At 36.4% G+C, this 12,356-nt stretch overlaps 1 protein-coding gene across 4 annotated transcripts in view; it reads left to right on the forward strand.

The window, feature by feature from the left end:
* LOC129731509 (monocarboxylate transporter 2) overlaps window positions 1–12,356 on the forward strand; it is a 50,970-nt gene that overhangs the window by 5,127 nt on the left and 33,487 nt on the right. The window contains exon 1 of one of the 4 annotated variants that reach the window (XM_055691576.1): window positions 1,003–1,232. The exons of 2 other annotated variants lie outside the window; for them this stretch is intronic. The gene's annotated coding sequence lies outside the window, so the exon portion shown is untranslated. Of the gene's footprint in view, window positions 1–1,002; window positions 1,233–1,255; window positions 1,441–12,356 lie in introns of those variants that run through there. One more of the 4 variants, XM_055691578.1, reaches the window with a different exon arrangement.

Genomic DNA, 12,356 nt, shown 5'->3' on the forward strand with positions numbered 1-12,356 from the left:
TTCACCCCAAATTTCATAAAACAAGCTTTAATTAGCAAAAATATATGAGATGATTTTTTACTAATCCTAAATTTCACCTGTATGTAATTTCACCTGTTTTCACTGCGTTAATCAAAAGTTGCCAAGCATTATATAATAAACTAATATCGTCACAAGCAGGGCTGGATTAAGGGTTGTGGGGGCCCGGAGCTAAGTAACATGCCGAGGCCTTGAATAAACATCGATGTGGGTCGTGTCCGAATGTATACCAAAGGCTATGCACTGACAAAAATGTCATTGTTCACTAAACCTTTCATTTGACATGCTTCAATCGACAAAGTAAAACGGAAGTAAATAACAATGTGTTTGGCTGATATATTGGTTGATGTGATTATGTGATGTTAATTGGGGCTTCAAATAGTGGAATTAAAAGATGGGAAGCTACTTCTACGATCTCTCCATTTCGTTCAATTCCTGTGTTTACCCGCTTCGTGAAGAAAAATTGTAAAACAAAAACAAACACTTTTTTGCAGAATTCAACTGATTAGATTAATTAGATAATTTTTTGATTCCAGATATCACATCCAGTTTTAGGTTATTATCGCTCCAAAACACATCATAATTGAAATTCAAACTCTCAGGAACACTGCGTAGCCCACTGTGCAACATTCGCGCTCTTCGTGAGTTTCGCTTTAATTACTGTTGTAATGTCGTCGGAATACACGACGGGCATGTGTGTCTATAGGTGAATGCAAACACATACATTTCACCCCTCTTTTCGTTGATTTACTACTAATGGACGGATGGACAGAACACTTGTGTAGAATTTTCCGGGAAAAATTTAGTTTTCTTCCGCCAAATCTGCGCCATTGACCATGCAAGATCATTTATTCGTTCGCTCAAATTCATATACATACATGCTTCGCGGCTCGCACTCACCGCCGGTATTCCAACCGATCGTCATACCCGTTGCAATCGACAAAACGGGTGTAATCTCCGTCTCACCGAGAGCTTCAGTTTCATTCGAGCAGTTCTTTCAAGCAGGTCTAGCACGATCAGCAAAAAGTGAAGGCTGTAACGTATATACTGCAATCGTTGTGCCTCTAAGACTAATGTGTTATCTTGTACTCGCCTATCGTGCAGTTATTGCAAGCTAGATATCAACTTTTCAATGCTAAATACAGTACATTTTTGCATGCAATTATCGATTGCCGTCAGTTTACTATCGGCTGGCGGTTAATAACAATCATCTGGTAGGTGCTAGAGTTTATTTGAAGTGATGAGCCACAAACGATTGTGCAATGCAATTTGTAGTATTTAGACCAAATAAGGTTCAAGTTTAAAAACAGTGACAGAAGAAAATAATTCCACGAAGTGCGATTTTTAGTTGCGAATAAAAGTTGGCCACTTTTCTTTGTGCCGAGTGTTGTGATAAAAGGCGGGGGTGCGAGCTCAGTTCAAGTACGGATGACTCAATACTCAATAATAAGAATAAGGAAAAATCGTATGCTGGGAAACTCAGTGCACAAATCGCGGCAAACTCTTCGTATGGATCTCCCTCAAAGCATAAATCCGGCGAATAAAGGAAGCAGTACAAACTTATTAATTTTAGTTTGCTCTAATTGTCCCGAACATCGATAAACTGTTATTGTAGCTATTGTTATTATTATTATTATTGCTGTCCCAGACGTTTTGCATGTATATTGAGAGCGTATGACTAAACTGCCCAACGAACAAAACATTGAACCATGAAGCTGAGGCTGAAGCCGTATACAAACACATTACGGAACGCGGCTTTGCGATACGTTCCTATAGTTAGACATCAGCTGCTTTGTGTGTTTCCTCGCAGTCGTCATTCAATTATCATACACACACCGGCACCGAAACAGCTGTTTGATTTCGTAGTCCAAAAACAAAGCGCGCGAACTGTGCTGATACGAAAAAAAAATTTTTTTGAATGGGCTAAGGCTGAGTCCTGGGCAGTGACAAACAAATCAGGTTTTGAATTGCAAATAACAAATTACTGACCCTATTTTCCTGCGCAATGCTTCCGCGAAGATTACTTTTGTCACTTTGGCGCGTAGTTGAACTCGCAGTGAATGTTCCACGGTACATCAGTTTCGCTACATTTTTAGCACCCTCCTCTAGTGCATGTTTATACACTTTAAAGGGATTTGATTTGGAAAAAAACGAGAGAGTTTTGTTTTGATACTCAATGTGATATGAACTTTATAGAGCTTAAACATTTATGGAGCAGACGGTCTTATCGTACACCGTATCGACGACATCACAAAATAAGAGGTCACTCTAGTGTAAATATTGTTTGCATTTTTCGGTACAGACAATTAATCAGTAGGGTGACAATGTAAAAACGACAAGCACCAACACTTTCTTTCCATTGTATAGAAAACGTACAACGAACGCGAAAACTGTTTTCTGTGCGAGCTCTAGCGTTGTCAGTTGAATGTGTTAGCGTTGGAAGGTGAATTTTAGACGAAGTCGAAAGGTAAGGGTGCGCATGGCTGTTTAATTGCGTGTATAGAAATATTAAGCCTAGCGACTAGAAAGCAGTTTGTTTCAATTCTCTTTCAAACAGGACATGTTAATTGCGTTTTGAATTGCCCGTGAATCATTTCTCCGCGTATGCATGTGAGGTAGACATTGAACATGAATCTTGACAAAAAAAAACGATTTTTTCTCTGATAGTATGAGCAACAGTATGATACAAACAGATTAATGGCAGTAGCAGCAATATTAGTATGCAGCATTCTCACGATATACTGTTCTTGGTGAACGACAATGCAATAAACAGCATCGTAGCTATTATTATTGAATTTAAAATGAACAGCGTATCTGTACCTTACATGCCGATGGGTGAGCAATGTTTCATCACCGCCTACATAGAAGTTTACAGCTGTTGTTGTAGTAGGATGCAAAATTTTTGAACAAAAAAAGCATCAATATGCACTGTTGTGTATGTATCTGAAAGTGCATTTGCATTAAAATTGATGTGCTTAATCACGGTCACACGAAACCGGTCACGGTTAACTTGACAGTAAACTCAGCAGTTCAACATTACAAAAGTAAATGATAATGGTCTGTGCTCGCGTTTTCTGGGATTTCAAACCGATCGCCAGACACGTATATCCCGATGTTATTCGTTTTAGTAATAGGGTATTATACATTTAAAAAAGAAAGAAAGTTTTCAAGAAAGTTTTCTTATTTGAAATTTTAAATAGACCATATCGATAGTCAGAATGGTCAGAACACTCAAGTCGTGTTTAATCGTGTACCCAACAACCATATTCTGTCAAAGCTGAAATTTTTAAGAGGTATTGTTAACTATAACTATAATAACTAGTTCGTGAACGCAGGGTTGTACATATGAAAGATATTACCAGCCAGACTTCTAAGGGAGTTTCCTCATTAGTGTTTTCTTCCTCTGTGTGGACTCATCACTGCGACCAGAGACATTTGATCTATTGTGATATTGCCCAGGTGTTTTCTGTACTCCGCACTTCATATTATTGGCAGTATCACTATTAAAGTGAATGATACGCTTTTCATTTACAACCGTGCTTGTGTGTGAGAATTTACCCTTTCGTTTCAAGCTTGCTGCTCTACTATACCGAGCCTCTTTCTATCCTACCAATATCGCCAATTTCAATTCCCTGAACTGAGGCTACACCTAACGTTCCAGCACCGAACAAGCTGTTTGATTTCGTAGTCTGGCCAGGTTAATTCTAAGAGGAACTTATTATGTCAAGAGGAAGGACTCTTATCGAAACCTCATTCTTCCTACCAACGCCGCGTCACAATCACAATTCCCTGAATGCTTTACCTCTGGTCAGTTTTATCATAAGTAGGGCTTATATTTTGTCAAGAGGAAGGAGTCTTATCGAAACCTCGTTCCTCCAGCCAGGACCGCGCCATAATTACAATTCCCTGAAGAGAACTATTATACGTTACTCAGAACAGTTTAATTATAAGAGGGACTTTTTTGTTGGGATGAAATCTGGTCAATCGCGGGCAACACACGGGCGATCAAATATGCTATGCTATACAATCAAATAGCCTGATTCTACTAAGGTTCGAACCCATGACCACTCGCTTATCAAAGCGGACTCTGTAACCTTGCGGCTACGAACCTCCCCTCATTAGTGGTTTAAAAAGGTTTTTATCATTTTTCGAGAGAAAAAAATCGAAGGAAAGCAATATTTTTTTGCATTTATTTATTTATCTAAAAAAACCGTTAACAAAAAAAAAAAGATATACTCGAACGGCGTGAAAAATTTGACCTTTGACCACGGCTCTAGAACTTTCAACACACAATTAAAATATTTTCATACTCGGAGGACCCTCTCGCATAAAATTATGTATCTGTGTCGAGAGCGTAACCTCAGGGTTATCGAGTCCGCTTTGACAAGCCGATGTTTAAGCTCGAATCTTACATGGTGTCACCGTCAAAGTGGTTGACATATTTAAGTGCCTCTTTTCGCATCGGGAGGCCTACCCTGTTAATCAGCTGTATTTGTTTTGATTGCGACACATGTTTATAGTTCCCTTGTAAGTGATAAAGGCAGTGTTTATCTTTCTTCAGAGAACAACATGCAGATCAGAAAGGAGCTGTCACATCTGAATTTGAACAGATTATCCATGTGCAGGACCATCAAACGATTCAAGGAAACTGGCACGGTTGTCGCTGAGCATAAAAACGAAATGTGCGAACTGCAGCGGTGATCAAAAAGTTAACGAACGTACTCGGCGAAATCCAGCTAGGACGGCAAGAAGATGGCTATTGAAATGTACATGAGCCATAACATTATGCATGAAACAATCAAAAGTGACCTTGAGATCGACTTGAACTGTCCTACAGTACGGTCGCATTTTACCAACAGCTCGAGGCTAAGTCTTAGACTACCGAGAGATATTGAAATTTTGTTTTTTGCTTTCAACAGGCAATCTTCTTGAAAGACTACCTGTTGAAACGCAAAGTAATAATTTTGTTTTTAACGTTAACGAGTGTTTAGTGAGTAAATTTGGTGTGAGATATTTCTAATTAAATTTTATAGTGAAGTGAAAGTGTAGTGAAGTTTTCCAGTTATGCCTGGAAAAAATAAAAAAGCTCGCTTTGATGCGGCTTCAAGGAAACGTGAGGCATCTCCTCCAAGTGACACTGAAATTTCGACTAACAGGTATGATATTCTTTCTTTCGTTGGGGATCAAGAAATTCAAACTTCTCATACTGAGCATAAAGCCGTTATGAAGAAGGTTAAAGTTCCACCTATTGTGGTATTTGTAGCAAATTTTAAAGCATTTCGATCAGAGCTTTCATCGTTTCTGTCGAATGTGAAAGTTAATTTTTAAATTGGCCGCCAAGGCGAAATTCGTATTTTGGCCGAATCTTTTGATGGCCATAAACATCTTTTACAGTATTTGACTGAAAAGATGTATAAATTTTATTCTTTTGATGCCAAAAACGAGAGACCGTTTAAGGCTGTTTTAAAAGGTCTTTCAAATGACCAAACTATTGAGGAAATTAAAGAATGTTTGTCAGAATTACTTGGTTTTTCTCCCAACCAAGTAATTTTGATGAAACGAAAGGCAAATGCCAAAATTAATCAAACTGGAATACACCAGGAAAATTACTTAGTACATTTTGATCGTACCAAAGTAAATAATTTGAAATGTTTGGAAAAAGCACGTGTTTTATTTAACGTGCGAATAAAGTGGAAGAATTTCAAGAGACATGGAGAAATCCATAATCTTTCTCAATGTTGGAATTGTCAAGCCTATGGTCATGGAACTTGAAACTGCCATATGGCAGTAAAATGTATGATTTGTGGTGACACTGGTCACACGAAAGATATCTGCCCCGTGAAAGAGACCACTAATAGTTTCAAATGTGTAAATTGTGGGGGAAATCACAAATCTAATTTCTTTAATTGTCCTGTAAGGTCAAAAATTATTGCTTCCAGACAACGTAGAAATTCTAAGCAACCTGTTGTCAATGTGGGTATACAAAAGACTTTCAATACTGTTCAGGCATCACCAGCACTTTCATTAGCAGGTGTGTCTGTAGGTAATAATTTAAATTCAGATAACAAATTTCAGACAAAAAATCCTGTTCAGGCAACACCAGGCTGTTCATATGCCAGTGTCCTTACAGGTAATATTTCAAATTCAAACAGTAACAAACCATTCGTGTTTGGTGCTGAAAAGTCAGCCAGTATTGATTTAGGTAGTCCAACTCCAGAAAAGATTGAATACCTACAACAATCCATGCTGCAGCTAATGTCCGTTTTGTTGAACTGTAACTCGATGTACGAGGCTGTTCAAGAAGGTATAAAATTTACAACTAATATTGTTATGAAATTGAAATTCAGCAATGATTTTAAATAATGCTGTAAATTTTCTAAATTGGAATGCTCGCTCTTTAAAAGCGAAAGAAGATGAATTTTTCAATTTTTTAACAGTCCACGATGTGCATATTGCAGTTGTGACTGAAACGCTCTTAAAGCCAAATATTAAACTAAAAAAGAACCCAAATTACATGGTTCATAGGTTTGATAGAATTGATGTTGCCGGTGGTGGAGTTGCAATAGTTATCCACCGTCGAATAAAACATCGTGTTTTACCCCATCTTGAAACCAAAGTTATCGAGAGTTTGGGAATTGAAATTGAAACAAGTATTGGCATTCTATTTATAGCCGCAGTGTATTTGCCTTTTCAATGCACTGGTGAGCGGAAAAATTATTTCAAGGGAGATTTGCAAAAACTCACAAGAAATAAATCTAAATTTTTAATCATCGGTGATTTTAATGCGAAACATCGATCTTGGAATAATGCTCAAAGCAAATCCAATGGAAAAATGTTGTTTAATGATTGCTCGGCTGGATTTTACTCAGTTTTATTTCCAAATGGTCCTACATGTTATTCTTCTATTAGGAATCCATCTACAATTGATCTGGTACTAACAAATCAAAGTCATTCATGCAGTGATTTATTAACTCATGCTGACTTTGATTCTGATCATCTTCCCATAACATTTACTATTTCCCATGAAACTATTTTAAATCCCACTAGATCTGTGTTAAATTATTACAAGACTAATTGGGATAGATATCGTTCTACGATCGAAGAAAATTTGAATGATGATATTATTTTACAAAGTAGTGCTGACATTGACAGAGCATTAGGTAATTTTATCAGCTTAATGCTCAATGCCCGGAATTTATAAGTTCCTAAGGCTCGAGTGAAATTTAATGCACCAATTATTGACAGTGAACTTCAACTTCTTATACGTTTGAAGAACATACGGAGACGTCAATACCAAAGATCTCGTGATCCTGCTTTGAAAATTATTTTTCAAGAATTGCAAAAGGAAATTAAACTTAGATTCACTCTCTTGCGAAATGAGAATTTCATGAGAGAAGTTGAACAACTAAAACCTTATTCAAAACCTTTCTGGAAGCTTTCGAAGGTTATTAAGAAACCTTCGAAGCCCATTCCAGTCCTTAAAGATGGTGATTGTATTTTTCTAACGAATGAACAAAAATTTCAAAAACTTGCTCAGCAGTTTGAGAGCGTTCATAACTCGAATTTGAACGTAGTAAGTCCTATTGAAAATGAAGTAAACCAAAAGTATGATCAGATCACCACCCAAGAATTTCTTTCTGAAGAGGTATTGGAAACAAACTTGAATGAGGTGCGAACTATTCTCAAAAAATTCAAAAACATGAAAGCACCAGGAGATGATGGGATTTTCTATATCCTCATCAAAAGACTTCCCGAAAACTCTTTAAATTTCTTGGTAAAAATTTTTAACAGATGCTTCGCACTAGCACATTTTCCTACGAAATGGAAAAATGCCAAAGTCACTCCAATTTTAAAACCCGAGAAGAATCCAGCTGAGGCATCAAGTTATCGACCAATTAGTTTACTTTCCTCTATTAGCAAACTTTTTGAAAGAATAATACTCAATAGAATGATAACACATATTAATGAGAACTCAATTTTTGCAAATGAGCAGTTTGGTTTTCGCCATGGGCATTCCACTACTCATCAGTTACTTAGAGTAACAAATATGATTCGAACTAATAAATCTGAAGGCTATTCAACTGGAGCAGCTCTACTAGATATAGAAAAGGCATTCGACAGTGTTTGGCATAAAGGTTTAATAGCTAAAATGTCAAATTTCAGTTTTCCGCTTTACCTTACAAAAATGATACTAATTTATTTAACCGACCGCACTCTTCAGGTTAACTATCTAAATGGTAAATCTAATAGATTGCCTGTTAGAGCTGGTGTGCCTCAGGGGAGTATCTTGGGCCCAATCTTATATAACATTTTTACTTCTGATCTTCCTAATTTACCACTAGGTTGTGAGAAATCTCTGTTTTGTGACGATACAAGCATTTCCGCAAAAGGAAAAAGCCTTCGTGTTATATGCAGTCGGCTACAAAAAAGTTTAGATATATTTTCTTCATACTTGCAGAAATGGAAGATTTCCCCTAATGCTTCTAAAACACAGTTAATTATTTTTCCTCATAAGCCAAGAGTTTCATTTCTCAAACCCAACCATAACCACGTTATTAAGATGAACGGTGTGGTCTTAAATTGGTCTGATCAAGTTGAATACTTAGGGCTAATTTATGATAAGAATCTTACTTTCAAGGAGCACATTGAAAATATCAAGTCAAAGTGCAATAAGTATATCAAATGTTTATATCCTCTTATCAACAGGAATTCTAGACTTTGTCTCAAGAATAAACTGTTAATTTACAAACAAATTTTTAGGCCAGCAATGTTATATGCAGTTCCCATCTGGACAAGTTGTTGTGCAACCAGGAAGAAGACACTTCAAAGGATTCAGAATAAACTTTTGAAAATGATTTTGAAGCGTCCTCCCTGGTTTAGCACGAACGAGCTACATAGGCTCACTAATGTAGAAACATTAGAAAATATGTCAAGCCAAATTATTAACAAATTCCGACTAAAATCGTTGCAATCCTCAATTGCAACGATTAGCTCACTTTATAGTCAGTAAGATAGTTTTAAGTTTATTTTAAGTTTTGTTTTATTCCTCTTTTTTCCTTGACAAGTAGGTTTAATAATTTTCCTACAATTACATTAACTTAACTGCGAAAGCTAATAACATTCAATAATATAAAAAAGCGTACAAATATATATATATATATATATATATATATATATATATATATATATGTATATATATATATATATATATATATATATATCTATATATATATATATATATATATATATATATATATATATATATATATATATATATATATATATATATATATATATATATATATATATATATATATATATATATATATATATATATATATATATATATATATATATATATATATATATATATATATATATATATATATATATATATATAGTGTCACCATTTGTGGCAGAACACACAATATTAATTCTGAATAGATATTAGTACATAAATAAATCATTACGAACATTCCCCCCCCTTTAAAAAAAAAAATCAAAAATGACCTTGGGTGCGGAGTTTTCAAGAAACAAAAGATTCACGAATTATCTCGCAGAAATATTGCCGATAGGATTGCCAGATCTCGATTTCTACTGAAGACGCACGCTGCTCACAACATATTTTTTGAGATGATTTTTTTCACGCTGGAGGCTGTTTTGAACAAGCAGAATGACGGTATGTATGGAGCATGTCTTCGTGATATTTCTGCCAATAAAAGAAAAGTGAAACGATTCCAAAATGCTTCAGCTGTGATGATTTGGGAAGCAATATTTTGCAGAGGAAAGTTGCCACTGCAATACATCGACAGGGGTGTGAAAATAATGAAAAGTACTATCTACACCACGTAGTTGAAGACCATTTGCTGTTTTGTGCCTAGGAATTATATGGAGAAGACAGTTTTTGCTTCAACAGGATTTGTGCTGAATTGGTGCTACGAAAGTTTACCGTGTTTTATCAGCACCTCTGAATGACTCACATCCCCTCCTCCCAGCATTCGGGGGTACATGCTAGGAAAGCTGGGTGAAGTAAAATACGTGACTTTGGCTGGACACTTTTACGAATAGTGTGGTGAAAATCTGGGATGAAATTCCGATAGAAATCGTGCGGCTTGTGATAATTTCGAGAAACATCTGCCGGCCGAAATCAAATGTAAAGGCGAAAGATTTGAATTAAACTGACTTTTCTACCATGATAATTTAAGAGAACCCGCGAAGACATATTCATCTCTTTTAATTTTATAGCATAAATAAAGTGTATCACTTTCACGGTGACACCCTGCAGTAGAATATAAGGCCGCTCGATGTCGATGTCATTGACCTATCTTAACCTACAAATCAGACGAGAGCCGCGGTGGCTCGTGGTTGCCAGTTTCTCAGAAGGCTCATCAACCACAAGTCTCCTTCAATCAGGTTGGCGAACGCAGCGCCAGAAGCGATTTCATTTTGTTGTCTGACATCCCCTTGACGTGACCGGCCCACCGCAACCTATTGATGTTCGCCGGGTGTGCAATGGGATCTCCTTAAGCAGCGCATGCAGCCTCATGTCCGTCTGTGCTCCACTGTAGATAGTCCGCAGCACCTTCCGTTCGAAAACTCCAAGGGCGTTCTAAGCCTTCGCGAGGAGCGTTGTTGTCTTGATTCCGTAGGGAACTATCAGTCTTATCCGGGTTTTGTATAGCGACAACTTCGTGACTTCCGAAGTGAAAAGTGGGTACGATTTCAAGTACTATCTTAGGCAGTTACCAGTGACCCCAAATACATGGACTCGTCCATCATTTTAGGCTCATCGACATCTACAGTAACTTGAGTTGGAAGGTCAAAGTCATCCGCGAAGACCAGAAGCTGAACCGACCATATCAGAATCGTGCTCCTCGTATCGATGGCCGCCCTCCAACAAATACAAATATGTACCTCTTTCCTTCCGTCACAGTCGTTGGAGATGCAAAGTTAAACTCGGTCTCTGACAATTTAAGCTCAAGCTCAAATTTTTTTTCTCTGTGTCGCTTTTTCCAACTCGAAAAAATAGGCAAACCCGCATAATCAATAACCATAAAACGTGCTTAACAACTAGTTCGGGATATAGTCACGACTGTATGGGATATCGTTAAACCATATAGATTATCATCCGTTTATGGGTATTGATTATGCGGAAGGCCAATCCAGTTAAGTACCTAACTTGGTTTTTTTTTCTGAATGTATAATACATTTAAAAAAAATATAACAAAAGGATCGATCTCCAACAATTAAGGGAGCAGTGAAGGGCAAAAGTACGCACATAATTGTTTTCGCAATAGAACTATTGCAAAAAAAAATCTTTCATAAAATTCGGTTTTGTTATCAAACAGTACATAAAACTTTTGTTTCTTTGTTTTGAATTTCGTTCTTCAGAAAAATACGCAAATGCGTGGCAAAACTACGCAGTGTACGAGGTAAAAGTTCGTACTGTATGAACTGTGTATTTATTACAACCTTTGAAGAAATAAATCTTTTTTGAAAAATTTGAGTCAAATATTTTGAGCTGCTCAATGTCACAATTTGAAATTCTCTCTTTCTGCTGCCTTTTTTTAATACGATGTTGTCAGATTCTCAGGAAAGTCGAAAGTATATTTCGAATCCAGTTTGCGGCTTTGAATCTGATCTTCAGTATTTGTTGTACATATACTGAATGGTTCTTGGCAACATATCAACATTATACAAGCACGAACAGCGTCCAATGGATGACAATAAAACGAAAATAAAATATGTAACGGCCTCATTGAAGTTTGGAGTATGGTTTTCAAGGCTCGGAAATGTAAGCCATTTAATAATTGTGCTTTGAATAATGATTTTTATGAGTTGATTTTAATTTCTTATTCAATTCAATGGATCAAATCTGGTGAAACCGGCCCTAAAATTTCCATTTCTGAGAATACCGAGTACATGGCAACAGATCAGTTTTAGTTATCCAACCTGTTTTATTTAAATTTGCATGTTGAAGAAAATTAAACATTTATAACATAGTTATGCTTAAATATGTGTATTAGACTTTAGCTACGTCTGAAAACATTTACATGAAAACAAGACAGGCTTACTTGGTACATACTGAATCAGCAAAATGTTTATACATCGGAATAACAAAAATTACTACACTGCATTACTTGGTGAACGAAAAATCAAAAATAAATTTGGATTTTGATGTCACCTACGTGGCGTGTGAAAACAAGTTGTCACATCGTCTTATTTCAATAGAGATCGGTTCTATAAACCATTATTTAGCCCGTTATTTTCGGTTTTTGTTGATTTTGAGTTTTTCATGGGTTTGATAAGAAAGAGAGAGGCCGTTTTTTCTATAGATT

Source organism: Wyeomyia smithii, chromosome 3 (assembly GCF_029784165.1).
Source record: "Wyeomyia smithii strain HCP4-BCI-WySm-NY-G18 chromosome 3, ASM2978416v1, whole genome shotgun sequence".
In the NCBI taxonomy this organism is placed as follows: domain Eukaryota; kingdom Metazoa; phylum Arthropoda; class Insecta; order Diptera; family Culicidae; genus Wyeomyia; species Wyeomyia smithii.